The 20,804-nt window shown below is 38.6% G+C and overlaps 1 protein-coding gene across 1 annotated transcript in view; it reads left to right on the plus strand.

The window, feature by feature from the left end:
- Positions 1–20,804, plus strand: part of UBE3C (ubiquitin protein ligase E3C) — a 2,314,788-nt gene that overhangs the window by 23,095 nt on the left and 2,270,889 nt on the right. The gene's annotated exons all lie outside the window — the stretch shown is intronic.

A 20,804-nucleotide genomic window follows, 5' to 3' on the forward strand; every position in this document is an offset into this window, starting at 1 on the left:
AGGGAGTTCAGCAGACAGGCGTGTGTGTGGGGCTGTATCAGAGAGTAAATGTTTGTAGAGGTATGAGTAGTGTAAGGTGTGTGTTTGCCTGGGTGGTTATTTATTTAATTGCTGGGAAAGTCTGACTGGGTAGAAGCCAGTTTTCAGTAGAGGCCTAGGGAGAAAAGATCTGAATTATTACAAAACATTTTAAGAACAGTAATTTTACAATCTTCAAGAATAAAAAACATTTGCAGTTTAAATAATTATAAATGAGACAATATTAAAACATTGATTAAAACTCGATACAAGGTATATGACAATCATTTAATATTTATTGAAACTTTAAACAGTTTGTAGAGAAAATAAAAGTAAATTAGTCTAATACAAATAGAAATTGCAATATGAGGTGAGAGAAAAACAGGCTTAAGAGACATTTAGAGATTGTAGTAGAGATTTTAGTTGGGGATAGGTAGGGATGAAGTGTGTATACGGGTGAATTGGTATGTGTGCAGTAGGGCGAGGGGAGCTATTTATGTGGGAGAGGCTGTCACACCTCCACAGTCTCCCAGACTAAAGAACAAATCAGGATTGAGGGTGAGGAACACTGACAGGAAGGAAAACAATTTATGTTGTGCCTTAATGACACTAAAAAAATTCAAACCTGTCGTCTTTGCAGTGACACAGAAATCTTTAGCAGAGACGTGGCTCTCTGCACCACCACTAGACACCAGAGATATACCTTGCATATTACCCAAGTCTTTGAAAACTTGTATTGTTATTTTTTAAAGATAAAAGGGGAGGAGAGGCTTCAAACTCTGCACTCTTGACACAAAGTAGAGCCTTCTTCCTCTACGCTAACTGAAAAATTAGTGTAAGAGGGTATTTTTCAATAAATATGTATGTATTTATTTTTATTTTAATTATTTAACATTTGTTTATCGGGAAAATCTGACTGGGACAGAGCCCATTTTCAGCAGAGGCCTGGGGAGAAATGCTCAGTTGTATATAATGTGTGAAACTCTTAATATCTGGCATTATTCACTGATTGTGTCAATGAGTTATGAGGGGCAGGGCATATGTAACAGGCAACAGCAGAAAGTCTGTAAAATCAGGGACAGATGAGAGTGATGGCGAGTGTTCATGTGGGTGAAGGCCTTGGGGGGGGGGGGGGGCAGGAGGAACATTGGACAACAACACAGAGGATTTTAATTGGACTCTGAAAATGTTAATAAAGCAACGGGTCTTGCATCCTGATGCACTTTACAAACCTTAAGAAGAATGAAACTGTCTGGCATTATTGACTGACTGCAAGGATCTATAATTTATGAGGGCATGGACAAAAATAAGATACATCAGGAACATTCTGTATATTAAATTCAGATAAGAAGTGTGTGTTTGAATGTGTGTGGGAGAATGAATGAGTGGAAGCGTGAGTGCATGTGTCTGTGTGCCGATGTGATGCATGTGCCACCAGTGTTGACTATTTCAGGAAGTGTTGATTTACACTTGCAATAGTTAAGGGCTACTCAGAGATGTGCAGATTGCCAATAATGAGTTCTTTCAAATTGTATCTAACATGTTTGAATCTCATTTTCTCACATTGCAGAAATTGCTTTTAGCCTCAGCTCCTACTGCCAGTACTGGGCTTTTTAATGAATCTGTGGGAATGTGTTGAAAACAGGATTCCACACTGCAGTGGAGAATATTGCATCTAAGATAACCTTGCAGTAAGAGCATGATGCAGTATGGTGATTGAAGGCGTTCCACATTTACTGAGCATTAGCAGGCAGTGGTTTTTAGTCTTTCTGTAAGAATATAAAAACATGACAGTACTATGAATGGAGATTATATTGGATATTACTTCTTTAGTAAGATTAAGGGAAGACTGACACTGGAGTTGCTGAAAAAAACTGAAAGTGACGTGGTATAATGCATTAATGTAGGATAAGCCCAACAAAGTTGAAAGGGTACTGAACTGGGGTGATGCTTTGCTATTTTACTGCCCACTTTCTACTTGCAGTTCCCAAAAAGCAATTGCGATATAGTGGTACCATGAAGCTGTGGTGTACAAAACATGCTACATGAGGAGGTTTAAGGATAAGACGAAGTATTGCTGTAGAAGTGCACCAGAATTTCTTTTAGAAGTTTTTCTAATTGCTTATTACATTGATGTGAGGAACTGGGATCATGTATTTATTATTTTGATACTTTCTTTGAGTCATAACTAAATGGCAGGTATTTTGCATTTATTTTTTTTAATTATGTAAAGCAATTTACAGACATACAGTTGCTCCAGATCTTTAAAGTTAGTTGAGTGCTGTACACTGTGTATACATTTTGAAACTAAAAAAGTAGGGTCATTTTACATAGGAGTACAGGTCCATAAGATTTTGCCATATGATCCATGATTTTCCTGGCTGTAGGTATGACTTCTCCTGTTGGCTGTATGTTGGTCGTCTGACCTGCCAGTCATTTCCAGGGAGCTTTGAACATCAATCAGAATTTGGGTGGTACCAAGATTTTCAAGTTAGGATGAGAGCGTATGCATCTTCAGTTGATCTTTTCTGTTTGAACTTTAATGAAGAACTGATTTTATTTTTATTATGTTAAATTACACTGCCTTAGGTGAGTTTTCTTTTAGCAGTTGTTTTAATGATACATTTATCTGGTCTGTGTGTGTATGATGTATCATATAGGTTTTGGTATGTTGAAAATGTTGATTTCGTTGACAGCTTTCTTATCTGCCCCGTTTGGTCAGTTGATCGACAGTGGTAGTGCAAGATCCCTGTTATAAATGGTTTGGGTAATATGTCCTTTCCATTGTATTGTGCAATGTCCGAGCTGATATATTTAAGTAGCAGGGGTTGTGGGGGCCACAGCACCACCCATGTGGGAGATGCAGGAGAGACTTAACTTGGAGCAAGTTGTGATGCCCCTACACTGGCCCAGTAATCAAGGAGCCTCAATCCTCACCACTGGCAACAGTGAGAGACGTACACAATGGGAGGATGACAAGTATACACCCACAATAAAGTGCAATTTCCCTTAAGAGCACACAGAGATCACAGTCAGTCTGGGGGCTGATTTCTCCAGATCCCCAGTAAGACTTCCCACTGGCACAGCTATAGGTTCAAGCCAAGACCTCCCGTTGCTGCTAAGGGTGGCACAACCAGTTATTAGGTTTAGGGGGCAATTACTTTTTCACACAGGGCCATGTAGGATTGGATAGTTTTTTTCCTTAATAAATAAAATCATCACTTAAAAACTGTATTTTGTTGTTTACTTGGGTTACCTTTGTCTAATATTTACATTTGTTTGATGATCTGAAACATTTAAGTGTGACAAACATGCAAAAAAATGAGAAATTAGAAGGGGGCAAATACTTTTTCATTGCTTTTGTGTGTGTGTATCCATATATATCTACACATCTCTTTCTGATATATATATATATATATATATATATATATGTATATATATATATATATATATATATATATATATATATATATATAATGTGTGTGTGTGTGTATATATATATATATATATATATATATTTGTGTGTGTGTGTATATATATATATATATATATATATATATATATATATGTGTGTGTGTGTGTGTATATATATATATATATATATATATATATATATATATATATATATATATATATATAGTGTGTGTTGTGTGTGCACATGTCTGCACATTCCATATGCATAGCCATAAATGTATAATGTGTGTGTACATATACATAAATGAACGAACACACACACACACCTGCAGGTGTAGTTAAGAATGTCAAAGTACCATTGTGTTGACGTTTAAATAATCGAACGCAGATCATTGCTGCAGCACAGTGCTGACTTCCCAGAACACAAAAATGCCAAAACATTGCAGAGTGGAAGCAGTTGGTTGTGCGAATTACAGTACAGCAGGAATTGGGGGGGGGGGGGGGTTGCCATTTCTCATTTAAAGTGCAATCTCTGAGTTGGTATGTATAATTATCAGGGGGTGTAGAGGGGCTTGACCCTTGCAAAAATGTGTGTTTGCGGCATATATCAGAAAAACCTGACTGTCCTGCAGAAGAAACTTCGAGTTTCGAGCTGCTGCTTTAGAAATAGACATGCACTCTGCCTCTGCTTTTAGACATTCCCATCTGGTGCTTATTTTAAAAGATGTGTGCAAAGCACTGGGATCATTGTTAAAATCCCCTTTCTCCGTGGGTTGTAGCCAACAAATACCCCCTCTTTGTTTGTCTAAGCCTCTCTGATTCTTTCCCCTAGGTTGGTCATTTCTTTTAAGGCAGTTTTTGCAATAATCCATTGGCTATGATAAGTTGGCTGGGCTCCCTGCTGGGTTCATGCCTGCAGATCCACAAACTCAACCATGTCTTCAGTAATGCAAGAAGTCAGGGGCCATTTTCCATTATTTTTTTTTCCTCTTTAATCACTGTTGGTGCTCCTCTTGCAATTAATATAAGTACTCCTGCTTTCCTTTGTCCCAGGTTTTCCACTGAATAACCATCCTGAAAACCTTTCTTTATCAAATTCACATGTTCAGTTCTTTCCAGGATCGTTCCTGTAGCATAGCTATTTGCACTCTACATTTTTTAAAATAGTTCGCTACTCTTTCTTTTTTTATATTTGTGCAAAACCATTCAGATTGAAAGACATTACAGAAAGCATCATTTTCTTGTGTGGTTATTATTGCCAACTTTTATGTACAATTTTTTCTAGTTCCATCTTTTAGGTTACATGCATATACTGTTCAGCAGGTTGGTCCTTTATACAGCTGTTTCTTGTCATACCCACTTGCACCTATGCCACATCTTACATAACTTTTTGTTTTTTTGAAAGCCCTCAAACGGAACAAACACCCCCCCAATACCTATTAACTTAATAATAACACACACAACTATGTACATCTTCAAATATTGAAGTTCTTGCTTCTTAATAAGAACAAAAGATCTAAGTGATAGCCACACAGACAAGCTAGAGTTGACCAAAAAGAAAGGCCAGTCATGCTAAAATGCATGGTACAGCCTGTGCTATTAGTAAGTGCTATTTGATTTTGTCTGTCATTATAGCTCTCCTAGCTGTGAAAGCACTTGAAAGGCTTCAGTAAACACTTTTTCCAAGCCATTTCTCTTTATCATATTGTCTTCTAGTGACACACAAACCAGAAAAACTCAGAGAACTTTACTTCAAGTCTATTTGGTTTTGTATTATCTTTAAAGCGCTCTCAGCTGGGAAAACCTCTGATTGTTTTCAGAGAACATTATGTCCTAGCCAATTTCTCTTTTCTTTCTTTTCTTTTCTGTCAGACAGTCCCCTTCCACCAGACTGTCTCCAGTTTCTCTCTATCAGATTTTCTCCATGGAGAGATGAAGCCCAGCTGCAGAATTGCTACTTAGTATACATGCATTTGCTAGAAAAAAAACCTCATTCAGTATTCTTTTGCATTTGCTTGCTCTGTCATAAATCAAATCAGTCTAAGGTCCATAGGCCAGTTATTTCCCCATGCAAGAATGAAACAAAAGCACATTAGTTTTAACTTTGTCATGCCTTTTTAACCGGGCTCCTTTTGTTATCATTGCATGGCCCATATTTTGAAAAACTGTACCAAAAGAAAGAGAGAAGAGGGGAAAAAAAAAGATGGTGGTGTTTTTCTTTTCAAAAGCATTGTTTCAAACATTAATGACATGAAGTAGGACATATATTTTAGAGTCCCCAACAAATCCAACAAATTTTTGAAAAAGTCCAATATTTCTAGAACTTCTTGTTCTGTCATATATCGCAAGTATAATTATTGCATTGTAATCCCACATTTAAGTTACTAGTTTTGTTACTGTTCTTCTCCATTGCCCAAATCCTGTTTCTGCTTTATTTCCAACGTACTCTCGATTCTTCTAACTCTTGTGCTCCCTTCTTTCTCTCCAACAATTTCCATTGAAATACTGGAAAAGGTTTCACAGGTACAATACCTCTGTCCTGAGGTGGGGGCATTGCAACAGCTGTACCATCCAGTGGATGTAGTACCTGTGAAGGCTTGATTGCACTTCACTGTGTTAGAAATGAGGGCAGTGCTCCTGTCATTTCTAGTGTTTCAGAACTCTATATCAAAGGGTTCCATTTCATTTAGTCAGGCAAGATAGTTGTAGTTTGGTACATCAACAAACTGGATGGAACGTAGTCTTAAACCCTCATTCCAGAGAGGGTGTGGCAGTGGGTTCCCACCACTTTCTGATGATGGTTCATATTCTAGATGAGGCTGTCTTAACAGGTAAACTTAGTCACTATCTGATTTTGCCCCCGAGTAAGCACTCTGAGTAGCCAAAAGATATTATATCTCATGGTCACCCCAGTGCACAATCTGTTTGACTCTCCAGTCAGCACCAAATAGCCCAAATGTTTACCTTGAGTCCACTTTGGGGTGATGCAGAACCTGCAAGAGATGTGCTAGCCTATTAGTGGACAAAAGGCCTTTTTTACATGCTTTTTTCTGGTTATGAAGTTTATTCAGATAACCAGAATATTCAAAACTAGAGCCATTGTCATAGCACCCTTTTGGCCCTAACAGACTTTATTCTCTCTCCGTTTGTTCTTACTCTGCAGCTTCCCAAAGTTTTAAGCTTTCATATGCTGCAGTCTCACCATCTTGGCAAGACTCAAACGTGCCTCCATTCTGTAATGCTCATTGTTTTGGGTCTCCAGTTCCACTGATGGCCAGGAAGTTAGGCTTTTCTGAGATAATAATCACCATTATTACATCTGCTGAAATGCCATCTAACCAAAAGACAGACAGATATACTGGATCAGATGAACTTGGTTTTCCTTTTGGGCAACCAATAAAGGTGTGAACCATCTTTGTGTCCCTCTTTTGATTGTTTCTTCTTATTTGTCTGAAACTTTTTGACTTCACACTTAATTATACCTCCATGAAGGTTATTTTGACAGCCATGTCTGCCTTTCACTGTGGTCTAGATTGTGCTCTTTTTAAGATCTGCAGTGGTGTCCTAGTACCACCCATCTCAGTTCTTCTACCAAGAATCATGTTCGTTCCTGGATATTTACATTGTGCTCAGAATGCTTAACTTTCCTGTTTTTGGATTTTTGGCCTTGGGTGAATTGAAGGTCTGACACTGGGAGTTTCATCTTTGTCTCCACTAGGACTGAGACTGGCAGAACTTAGCCTGGCAACTAAAACATCTCAGGCCACCTTAACTTCTCTCATTGCCCACAACGTTGTACAGCTTCTGACCCAGCTTCATATCTCCTTATCCTCATGTCAGTACCATTGTAAAACAGACCCAGAATGCCATTTTCTAGAAGTATTTTTTTAAAGGTGGAGCCATTGGTTTTCAGTCAGGCTTGATCCCATCTTGCTTTTTGACATTGCTGCAGGTTAGGCCCTTTGACGTTATTGTTTCTTGTTAAAGTATTTATTTTTGTTGACAAGGAAAAGTCCAAATAGGCAAAACCCATTTCAGCGGAGATCAGGGAGAAAAGCTCCACATTTAAATTACACATGATGCTCATTTATAATTGCAGGATCAAAACATCTATACAGGAGTTTATTTACATGATTTTTAAATATTTCTTAGATGATCTTATCAATTTAGCACAAAAAATGAGAAAAAAATAACATAAATTGGCTAATTATTGAATAGAAAAATAAAATGCAGTATCACTTATGTATTTATAGCATGATGGCTACAGGGAAAATATAAAGCTGGGGTGTTATTGAGATTAATACTAATTTACAGAGAAGTAGTAATATAGCTTAAAATTGATGAGAGCTATGAAAGGAGAAATTATGATGAGCATGAGGATAAATAGACAGAGGAGGAATTGTTGCTAGTTGTGTGGTGAGAGACAGAGAGAGTAAGAGTTTAGGAAATTAGTGCAGTATGAGGAAGAGTGATAAGCTTCAAAAGATTGGCCAGCAAAATGGCTGTAAGAGTTGGAAAAAAGTAATCTTGAGTAAAGCTACCCAGGTGAGCAGGAAGAACACATCGATCTTTGACATAGGTGCTGTTTAAGCAAAGTTTTGAAACTATTTTATGTTTTCTATCAGTTTTAACCGTGTAGGGATTTCATTCCAGAGTTTTGACACATAATGGGAGTAGAGATAGTATCCAGCAGTGTTGAATGCCTTAATGATGCACAGTATGAGTTTACATGTAGAACAAAGGTCTCTAGTGGGTGAATAGTACAGTAGATTATTTTGTAATGCTGGACATTTGCTGGAGAGTACAATGGGTTGTGGACAATGATTAGTTGTGAGTACGTCAATGGGGTAGGGAGTTTAAGCCAGTTTAATTGTTTTAATGCAAAGCAATGGTGTGTTATATGAGATATGAGGCTATTTTGTAGTAGTAGGAGGCTTTTTAGTTTTATACATTGTTGGCATTTGATAGAGTGGGGGAAGCATATAATAGAGAAGGAAGGAGGTATTTTGCTACTAAGATGATCCATGCTTGATCTGTCAGGTAGTGATTGGTCCTATAGAGCTGAGTTTTTGATGAGTTTTCTTGATGGAGTGAAGTGTGTACTGATCATATTTGAGGTTTTCGTCTATTATGAGTCGGAGTAGTTTAGTTTGGCTTGTGGTTTCTACTTTTGTGTTATTACTTGAGGTAATATGAAATGTGTGTTTCTGGTTAAGGTGTTTTGGAGTAAATAGTGTAAGCTTTTTTTGCATTAAGCAGCAAACTAGTATTTTTTAGCTATATTTCATTGTCAGCGAAAGATTTATTGAGCGATTTCCTGTAATTTGTTTATGGCTGGGGCAGAGCAGATAAGAGTTACAATGTTGGTGTATTGTATGAGAGTGGCAAGTGTTGTTTTGTTTGTTTTTCGGCTTTTCCCAGTTAGGGGTCGCCACAGCGGAACTCCGGTCCACTAATGATTGGCAGTAGATTTTCATGAACGCCGAGGTGCCAACTCGATGTCCAACCTTCAGCGGAGGCACGCCCATTTACGCATGTCTTTCGAACGCCACCCAGCTGCAGGGAGGATATGCAAACTCCACACAGAAGGCACTCCCCACACTCCAGCCAAGAATCGAACGGGAGAACCTCTTGCTGTGAGGCAACAATGCTACCGCTGCACCACCGCAGCTACATATAATGGTATGAAGTTTATTTATGAAAATATTAAATAGAAGGGAGCCAAACAGTGACCCTTGGGGAACATCAACAAAGATTGGTTGAATTGCTGAAAGGTTGTTTTGCCATTTAGTTGCCTACTGACGATTGTATAAATAAGTGTGACACCAGGAGAGGGAAGGTTAAGTGAGACCTAGTGTTGACAGAGTGTAGACTGTAAGGAGTAGACAACGGAAGCAACAGCTAAATGAGGTCTCTGGTACACAGTCTGCATCACTGGCTGGTTTGGGTAGAGGACTCAGAAACCTGCATCATTAATGTCAGGAGCAGCATTGATCCCAAGCTCAAGCCCAGGGCTGTTAAACTTGAGGATTCAGTACCAGACAGTGAAGGAGCAAAGGTCAGAAATGGCGATATTAGTAGCAACACTGACACAGGAGCCCAAAACATATTATCCCAATTACCTCTCTATTCCCCATCACACTTCTAGTATTTGCCATCTACCTGTGGAAAAAATCTTTGGGGTCTACTTAGAGTATAAAAATACATATGCAAACAGTTCCAAGCAAAAATCCTTAATCTTCTAAACTTTGCATATTTGGTAGCCATACATATGTCTTCCTATCGATTCCTTGTGAATTACTTACCCAGTGTCTCTTCCCTGTTTTTTCTAACTTACTCTGATTCATATAGTTATTGTGAAATATTTTATACGCCCAACTAATTATCCTTTTTTAACATGAACTTCTGTTTTAGTTGCAACTAAAACCTCTACCAGAACAAGTCCTTTCACTTAAGATTCCCCTATTCATTTCTTTTTGCCTATACTCCTAATATTAATCCCTGATAGGGAAGGCAGTCTATAGCCTGAAGTCCAAATGTCTTCTTGGTCTCCTCCCACTCCATTAACTTTTTTTCTGGAGTTGTTTGCTTCCAGTACTTTGGTTCCTTTGCCAGTATTTTCTGTACCCCTAATTACAGTCATCCCCATTGGCAGAATCGCCTTTCTTCATTCTTGTGTTGGCTTAGTTCTTAGAATGCTTTCTGCTACTTTATAAATATAATATTCTGTATGGCATCTGTTATTCTCCTTAAGGATCTACATCCAAAATCTCACTCTGTCCTTATTTCTTGAATTTCTCCCTCCTCACTTTCCACTTTGAATTATAGCTTTCTGCTTGTATTACATTCTCCCTACAATATGGTTCCAGTATTGTGTAGGTACCAGAAGCCTGGTTGTACTTTTTGAAACTTTCATTTCCTTGCATTGGAATCAAAGGAGGGGAAAGCTTGCATATTTTTTTTAAGTTTAACTTTTCACATAATTTGTAGAGAAATTCGTCTCCACCTGCATGCCATGTCTTAGACACAGATAAATCTGTAGTTTACCCTGTCAGTATGGCTGTCAGTCTTAGATGGTCAGTTAATCCTGCTAATGTCAAAAACACTGCAGCAGATGTGAAAAAAGGGCAGAAAGCTGTCAAACTGTTTTCCACTGTTTTTATTGCAGGGAGGAGGAGAACTTAACACTCCCCTTTCATAGCAAAACAAAGCAATTAGATCAGTCAGGGGTAAAAGGCAGTTGTCAACTCTTCTAAAAATTTACATAAGCAGCACCACAGTATTGAAATGTTAAGCTTTAAATGTTGGTTATTTATAATAGTTTATACAGTAAGATAACTTTGCTTAAATATGGTATCAAAGATTTCTGTGACATTTAGAGAAATGTGAGAAAGTAATTTTTCTTGTAAAGTATCAAGAGATTTACCATTTTCAAACCCCCCCACACACACACACACACACACACACAGGATAGAACTGCAGAAAGGTAGACAAGTGGCAACCCTATCAACTAGGTGCACTGGTACTGTTCATAAAAAAAAAAAAGTTCTCTTACGCTTTTTTGTGACATCCTGCCAGAGGGAAATGCATGTCTGGTACATGCTGATCCATGGAAAAAGATTCACACTGACTTTTGAGTCAGTCCTTAAATTGTTAAGAGTGCATAAGCATTTTGTAGTCCTCCAAGGAAATGGTGACCATTGATGGCAACAGTAATATACAGCTGAATTTAGTTTAACGTACATTTACTATGTGCTTTTGCATTAATAACATAAGGAAATCAGAAATTCTTAACTGTGTTTAAATACACAACCCCCCCACGCACACAGTCAGGCTTGTGCATTTAAACACCATACTGCATCGCACATATAGTATTCTACATGCCACATACATTTTTATACACACACACACACTCCTGTTTTTGTACACATTTACTTGTATATAAACACTGTGTGTATGTATGTGTGTGTGTGTGTGTGTGTGTGTGTATATATATATATATATATATATATATGTATATACACATACATGTATGTGTATATATACACATCTAAGCAAAAAAAAGCACCGTACGTCCACTAAGCTGAGGGTAAAAATGTACTTTATTACGAGCAACAAAGCAAGTAAAGCAGATGAGCGCTTTCGGACCCGAATGGTCCTCCTTCAGATCTAACAAAAGACATCACTGAATGTAATTTAAACTGTTCAGTAGCCAGTAGGTGGCATGTTTCAATTGTCCAACCAATGAAAAAACATATGGCAGTGTCTCTTGACCAAAAATGGTAAGTCATAAATATCAAAAGATAAAGAGTGTGCCATAACCTATAAAATTATGAAGTCAATCATAGGTTCCACTAACAACACACAAATCCCCAAGTTCCCATATCAAAATACAGTGCCCGATCCAAAACCAACAAATGCCTTACAGTCGTGAGTCACTCAATGCCACAAAAGGTTGTAAAGTCAAAAAATAAATAAAGGTCTAAATTTGCAACAGTACATAGCTATGTATGATCTCATTATAAAAGCACTAAGTTTTATACACTCATCTTGAAAAGTATAAGGAAAATATGAAACGTATAAAAGGCGTAAAATTTCTGCTATCTGATTGGTCACTCAGTGACCAATCAGAAACTCCATCTAAATGCTAGGTCCAATCAAAGAGCAAATAATAACATGACCGAGCTGCATTAAGTATCGATTAACTAAGACACGGCAATAACAAACCACAAATTTTGCACTCGTAGTGTAAAAATATGGGTACTTATACTTGCATACACTCTTCTTAACAAGTGTATGAAAGCGTGTAAAGACATATAAATAAATGAATATATAAAAACCATATAAAACTTGAAGACAGAGATAAAAAGCCTTCACTATTTGATAGGTTAAACAGAAACCAATTATATATCCCATTTGGAGGCAGAATCGAATCAAAAAACATTTCCATGTTAGTCTTCTACAGAGCAACAGTGTTAGGAAGCTAACATAACATCATATAAAGCAGAGTAAGATGTTTATTATATGCATTTAATAGTAAACAGAAGATGTAAAATATGTAAAGAACAAAAGACACAGCTAGAAAAACTTCTGCTATTTAAGAACCAGTCAAAAACTCCATTAGATACAGGGTCCAGTCAAAAACAAATAACACTTGCCTGGGCTGCATTGATCGTCGACAAACTGATGCAGCAATGTAAAATTTCAGTTTCTATAAATATAAAAGATAACTATATAAATGTATAAGTCTACACACACTCTTCATAAAGAGTGTAGGAAGGTATGTAAGAACATAGTTGATGACCATGCAAAAAACTTAATGACGCAGATAAAAAGCCTTCATTATTTGATTACTTGAACAACAACCAATCCTGTATGCCAACTACAGGCAGAATCCAGTCAAAAAGCATTTGTCTGGCAGTAGTACACGGCACATCAATAGCAAACTCCGAGCACGTAACATCATATAAAGTAAAATAAAATAAAATGTTATTAATTGTGTACGTCTGATAAACGCCCCTAAAGTTGGAAAAATAGAACCCTCATATAATGTAAGGGGCAGCTTGGCCCTACTCTTAAGATTATATGAAAAATTACTTACTTATGGCAAAATTAAATCTAAAGAAATTAGCGCTATATAGTGATCCCCATTATTGTAATAAATGTTCGCACCTTAAGTCTTAAGTTTAAGAACTAGAGAGGAAACAGTGGAAAGCAGATGAAAGGGGTTACACAAACCCAAACCTCACCCTCAGGTTGTGGTGATCCAAACAACAGCAAGCACCTCAATAAACCAGCCCAATCATAAGGCTTATAATAATGCGTAAGCCAACATTATAGGGCTACACAAAAAGATTGCCAGTATCATGACAGAAATGAGAAAAAAAGAAAAAAACAATAAAGACTGCTTCTGATAAAAATCATTGCTAGCAGCCAGATCAGTTGTGCATATTAATCCTTTTCAGTGGAAAATAACCATTCTGGCTTAAACAGAATATCAGATCTGATAGAAACATCAGAACAGCCAGGAACAGGAAAAACAACCAATCACAAAGCTCACTGAGCAATGTAAGCAAATAATACTCTAAGAAGGAGTACCACAACCATAAACTGGGATAATCCACATCAAGGCAAAAAACACCCCATTAGAAAAACACATCTACAATAAAGAAAAAATAATTACTCATACTAAAAATACATTCTAGCCAATCAAAAAACATGTACAAGGCGGCTCCAATGAGCAGATAAAATGTGAAAAATACATTCTAGCCAATCAAAAAAACATGTACAAGGCGGCTCCAATGAGCAGATAAAATGTATGCAGTGCAGATAAAATGTATGCAGAACCCTGCATAAAACAATCTTCAAGGAAACAATAAACAAAAAATAACAATACCAAACATAGAAGCTAAAAAACAAAAAGGAAAAACGAATGAACAAAGCAGTAAAATAAAAGTAAATAATAAAAAAAATAAAAAAACAACACATATATTCAATGAATCCTGTGGCCTTTCAAAACTGGTTTCAAAGGAACATCCACATTTAGTCCTGGTATTTTATCTGCTCTCATCCTGATGATCCATCTCATCTCAGCTTGTTCTGTCCTTAATGTTATATCTCCACCACGTAGTCCCTCAAAGAGGACTTGAAGCGCCATAAACTTGAACAATGCCCATTGTACTGTTCAATGTGTTTAAATAATGGATTTTTGTGGTCACACAACCGAATATCACGAAGATAATTCGATATTCACTCTTTAAATTGTCCATTGGTCTTGCCCACATAAAAAGAGTTGCATGAAACACGCATGGCAATATATACTAAATGGCGCGTTCTACAATCTGCATATTCATGGCATAAATATTTCTTACTCTGTGTGGGATCGATAAACTCATTCCTACTAAATATATGAGAAGAAGAACTGAACATATTACAGGGAAATGTGCCTTTCCTTAAACTACTATTTTCACATGCGGGCCCGATCTTCTAACAGAACAGCTGTTTCAAGTTGCGATTACTCTTAGAGCTAAAACGTGGTTTGTCACCTACGATGTCTCAAAGCTTTGTATCTGACATAAGAATCTTCCAATTGGATCTAATAATGTCACATGTATGTTCAGTGTCATTAGAATAAGTCATTTTACGTATTTTACATTGTTCGGATTGCATATATCTGGTAACATTCTGGTCTTGTAGTCTACCCTTAAAGAACAGTCTACCACATGTGCCTCTAATTGACTGAGTACAATTCTTCTCATGTTTGATCTCGGATAACTTATAATTTTATTCATGTGTCTGTCAGCGGTAGTATTAATAGCTGTAATATATTGTGTTTCCTCTGTGTGAAGTCTAGAAATGCGGAGGAACTGATTCTTAATCACACTTGTAAAGGTGTGAGGTGGATGCATGCTATTGCGATGTAATAAATTGTTCCTCCAACGTTCCTTGTTGTACATGCTTATGATCATTTCACCATTTCATTGATGGACAACCTCACATCAAGAAAGTCTATTGTGGAACTAGAAAATTTCAAAGAAAAATCTAAAGAAATCAGTTGTGGTTTCCATATAGGCAACAAAGTCATGCAATTGTTCAACAGTACCATCCCACAAAAGGTAGATATCATCCACAGACCTCTTATAAAACTTCAGCCAAGTTGAAAAAGGGTTACTGTTAAAGGTAACAGCTACTTCCCAGTTAGCCAACACCAAATTAGTATATGTGTTGGTACAGGGGGTGCCGATAGCCACACCCCATCTCTGCAAGTAAATGTCTTGTCCAAACATAAAGATGTTATTATCCAGGACTAATTCCAACAGAATGCTAGTGAAGTCTATTTTATCAGTATCAAAAACATTGGTGAAGATAAGAAAAATGTTTAACAGGTTTAATATCAAAACCGTTGGGAATAACTGTAAACGGGCTATTGACATCCAAAGTAACAATGATACAGTGCAATACTCCTTCTAGAGTGTTGGTGTATTCAGATAGGGAATATAAAAAATCCCTTGTATCAATGATGATATCTGGAGTTAGAAGTAATATCCACTTTAGTTGTTGATCTATATACATGGAAATAATTTCAGTAACCCAGCAATTACCAGCCACTGTTGGGCGCATTGTTGGATTGTCAGGTATTCTGTGAACCTTAGAAAGGCCGTTAATTATTGGTTTCAAAGGATGTATAGCCAATAGTGTTTTGTATAAATCCGATAGTATTTTGTGCAACTTGTACAAGATATGTAGTCTCTCTTTCACATTTAAAATAAGTCTATGGACCTGTTCTTGAGTACTTTTCATATATATATAGAATCTTCTAAGGAGGTGCAACATTTTATCCTGATAAAATTGAGAGTCTGTGAACACTAGGGCACTCCCTTTATCAGCAGGTCTGATTATTGTCTCATCATCGTCTTGTAGTTGTCGTAATGCTTCCCTTTCTCTAGAAGTTATATTATGAAAAGACTGTTTGTATTTGTTTAATGTGTCATAAATCTCTTTTTCACAAACTTGTAGAAACATATCCACCGCCAGACTATACTGTGGTATGAATACACTTGGCTTGTGTTATGAATACACTTGGCTTGTGTAATGCTCTATCTTCCTTTGAATTAACATTGTTGCCGTATAGTACGTTCAGTGTGATATTCCTGAATAACCTTAAATCCATCACCACGTCACTCATCCTTGAGGGAATAGCAGGAACAAAATTCACGCCTTTTATTGAGTATAACAAGTTGGTCATCAGATAGTTGTGTGGAAGATAAATTCACCACATGAACATTCATTGATTAACCGTCTGATCCCTTTTTTGAAACTCCTCTGGTGATGTCTGTCTCTTCCTCCTTCCCCTGCTCTGTGATCTCTCCCTGTCCACTTGTCTCAGTAGGGATATTTTGAATGGAGGTGCTTGAAAAAACGATGTTGTTGGGACTACAGTTTTCAGTCTAGCCCCTAATGTGTTTAGGGAAATCTTATTTAAATCTCTCCAGCCGTTACGCTCTGTTTCAACTGTGTGGGCAAGATCACCCCTGGTGCCGGACACCAGGTGTGGACTACTGACTTTCAAAGTCATTGACTCTTTAGTCTGTGCTTTGTCATTTACAGTATCACGCCAATGTTCTTCTTTTATCCAAAGCACCTGTGGTAGTGTTGTGACCTTTCTTAGTCATTATAATCATGTTTCAGTTTCCTGATCTTGATGCTCTCAAGCCTAGAATCATATGCAGCCACATTTAAGTAAACATCTTCCAATTTAGTGACATATTTAGAATCCAAATAAGTGGATTCAATGTCTTGTTGAAGTTTCTCTCGTTATCATTAGATCTTTCTCAATGGGTTCAAAATATTATATCAGAAGTCACATGTAAATGAAACTGAGATCTGAATTGGGCATTTGCCATTTCTTCAAAAATCAGGATGTGCATTACCATAAGTAGGCATAAAACAAAACTCTTAGACCTCCTGGAATAATCTTATGATGCTGGCATGCCTCCAAATGAAGGCGTTGACATTGCTCTCTTTAAATTAAACAACAAATGCTCAAGTTCCCTTACCTTGAGCATAAAGCCTTCCATGTCGGCAGGTTGCACATCCAATCCTAAATCTGTTTCAGAAAGGTTCAGGTGTAGAACAGGATTCGCTGTAACATCCAGCAGTCTTTTTAGAGTAAATTAAGTCCTTATTGGAGGGTGCTCTCTGTTGGTAATCCAATTCCACTTGCTGCATATCCCTTGTAGTACCCTCAACCATGTGCAGTCCTAATAAAGCAACCCAAACTATAGAACACTGGAAGGTGGACCACGAAAGGACAGACTCCAGAGGAAAAAATCAAAGATAAAGTAAAAAAAGCTCTATAAATCTACCAAGTTGCGAGCAATGAAGTAAATAAAGCAGATGAGCAAGGAAACTTTCATTTCCTTGCATTGGATTCAGAGGAAGGGAAAACCCAAGTATTTTTTTTTTTTTTAAAGCTTAACTTCTCGCATACTTTGCAGAGAAATTCATCTCCACCTGCATGACATGTCATAGACAGAGAAAAATGTGTAGTTTACCGTCAGTATTGCTGTCGATCTTAGATACGCACTTAATCCTGCCAATGTCAGGAACACAGCAGCAGATGTAAAAAAAAAAAAAAAAAGACAGAAAGCTGTCAAACTGTTTTTATTGCAGAGAGGAGGAGAATGTAACACTCCCCTTTTGTAGCAAAACAAAGCAATTAGATCAGGGGTAATAGGCAGTTGTCAGCTCTTCTGACAAATTTACATAGGATCATAGAAGGTTACTAGGCTAATGACCATGGGCCCTTAGCAAGCCTATCCAAGAGTTTATCCCAAAAAGAAACCTCAGTCAGCACTTGTTGCCCCTGTCAATGAGGGACACAGGTGGAACCCCTGGGATAAATTTGTGGTTTCCCATTCTCTCAACAACGTTGCGCTTGAAGAGGGTCAGCGAGGTGCTCTGTTTGACATGTATGGGAAGTCTATTCCAGAGATTGGGCAGCTTCTGGGAGACAAACCTGTTTCTCTAGCAGGTTTTGTTGATGTCTCATATTAGATTCAGGCCTTTTGAGCGGGTAATGCGTGAGGAGTTAGACTTACGGATATGTAGTATCTCTAATGGGGCAGGGTCCGCGATTGCCTTGTAGGTGAGACGCAGATTATCCCTGAGCAATCTGTATGATACCGAATCAAGTGATAGTGATTTGAGCCTGTCCGCACAGGACAGGTGTTGGAGGCCATGAATTGCTCTTTATGAGGTATTTCAGTGGCCTTTCCAGCTGGTGCAGATGTTCGGAGAGGTACATATCAAATGGGGCATTATACTCAATTATTGGTTTAATGAGGGAGGCATATAGAGAGGTAATAACCTCCTTTTTTCTGGATGCAATCCCTTTACTTATGAGATGAACCAAGTAAAAGGCTTTTCTGACCACTGTTGCTTACGTGATGGTCAAATGTGAGGTTATCGGCCTGTATGCCCAGGTTTCTCACCACAGGTTGTGTGGTTAGGGGGTTGCCGTTGATGTGGTAATCAGTAGGGGCCGTGTTTTTGCTGAATGGTGTGATGATACATTTTTTTTGCATTTAGTTTGAGGCCATGACTTTGGCACCAGTCATTAGCTGCCGTGAGACCCTCTTGGAGTATGTTAACGTCATTTGGGGAGTCGGTGACAGCACCCAGCTTACAGTTGTCTGCAAACTTTGTCAGCCACAGGCCTTTTGTCTTTGCCTGGACCTCTGAGAAGTAGGTGCCAAACAGTAAGGGTCCCAGGACAGATTCCTGGGGAACTCCACTAGTGACAGGTCTGCTTTGGAGGTGCCTATTTTGACTTTGAGGGTCCTGTTGGTGAGCAAGTTGGTCACCCACCTGATGAGATGGGGATTTATGCCAAGTTGTTAGTTTTTTGATGATTCCTGAGTGGGGGATTGTGTCAAAGGCCTTGGCCAAGTCAAGGTAAGCTATATGCACTGACATTCCCTCATCCAGGGCCTTGTCTGACAGTCTCAAAGAAGTCAACCAGGTTCAACAGGCAAAATCTGCCCTTGATGAATCCGAACTGGGTTAGTCAAGTGCTTGGAGGTTGCCTATATCCTTGTTTATGAGATCCATAATAATACGCTCCATGGCTTTACAGATCAGACATATCAAACTAATGGGGCGATAGTTTTCAGGGTCAATAGTGGCACCACCTTTGTACAAGGGGATGACAATGGTAGTTCTCCACTCTGCTGGAATGAAGCCTGTACTTAGGCTGTGGTTGAGTAGGGTGCTCAATGGTGGAGCCAATTCTTGTTGGAGATGGTGCAGAATACATCCTGGGATACTATCAGGTCCAATGGAAGCTGTGTTCTTTGCCTTGGATAGAGCTTTAGGACTTGATCTACGGAGATGTTAGGTGCAGGACAAGTATCAGGGGTGTCAAAAGGTCTGAACCTATCTGCTAGCAGGTTGGCGAAGTCAGCAGGATCGATGTAAGTGATACCGTTAAGTACTAATTCGGAACAAACCTGGGCTTTGCCATGGAGTTTCCTGGTGTAACTGAAGAAGGATTTGTGGTTTCCCTTTGTTTCGGAGGCTAGTTTTGATTCATAATTGGCTTTGGACGCTTTCACTAGTGATCCAGTTTGCTTGTTGAGGCTAAGGAGGGAATTTTTCCAATTTGGAATGTGTTCCTTTTTACCCTTGGATAACAGTTTTTTCCTTTTATTGAAAAGCCTATTGATAGAGGATGTCCACCAAACAGGTTTGTATTTCCTTGAGAAGCAGGTTTTAGTTCTATTGGGTATGGCTGACTCCATGCAGTTGTACAGGTGCTTGTATATTGCTTTGGCATACTGTTCAGCATAGTTGTTTGCATCCTCTGAGGGAGGCGGTAGTGTGAATCTACAGATACCCTCCCTTAAGAGGGCGTAGTCAGCTTTTGAGAAGTTTTTTAGCTTGATTACAGTTGGGGGGATTGGGGGGATAGAAACTTCGAATGAGACAGTCCGATGATCTGATCTCACCGGGGAAGAACATACTGTGGGAGTGGTGCAGCGGTCGCCCATGTTGGTGAGAACCAAGTCCAGAATGTTATCTGCCCTTGTGGGGGATGAAATGAGCTGGTCTTGTGCGTTAGAACTGATGAAGTTGAGGAATCGCTGAGTGAGTGCTTTAGTGCAAGAATAGTTTACCCAGTCTATGGTGGGGTAGTTGAAGTCACCAATGATCAGGGTGTTAGGGGATACTTTATTGGAGTAAAGTAGATCCAGGTAAGAAGAATGGGTGTCCTGAGTCATGTAGGGGGGTCTATAGCTGGCTATAACTTGGATGGGTGTCTTGGCAACTGTCATTTGCACCTGGAGTTGTTCCAAGTGCGTCATGCTGGCAAACCATTGTGGAGGTGTGTCTGTCCTTAATGAAGATAAAGCCTCCACCACCTTTAGTCTTCCCGACCTCATTTAGGGGTTGGAATGTGTGGAATGAGGTGTAGCCTGGTAAGGCAGAGGTGCTCTCCACAGCCCTGAACCAAGTTTCCATGACCACACCAACGTTGGCATCCAGTGCAAGGAGAACCTCCGGTGAGTGCATTTTCAGGTTAAGGCTCCTAACATTATGCAGCATGACCTTCAATTTACTTTTTGACAGATCTTTTATTTTGGAAGATTTGTTTTTTGGTAAATTGCCTAAAAAGGCACAATGGGGGAGGCGAAAGTCTTGGCCATGATCTGGAAACCCAGTGGTAACAGGTGGAGGCCATCTCCGGCAAAGCATCGAGGACTGTCGACCATGTCATCCTAGGCAGACAGGTACTGGATCCCCTTGGAATGACACCAGAAACTAAGCCAATTGTTGAAGTCAGTTTTTTTTTTGTTGTTGGTATCGTGGTA

Source organism: Protopterus annectens, chromosome 3.part0, assembly GCF_019279795.1.
Source record: "Protopterus annectens isolate FY-2018-M chromosome 3.part0, PAN1.0, whole genome shotgun sequence".
Lineage (NCBI taxonomy): Eukaryota > Metazoa > Chordata > Ceratodontiformes > Protopteridae > Protopterus > Protopterus annectens.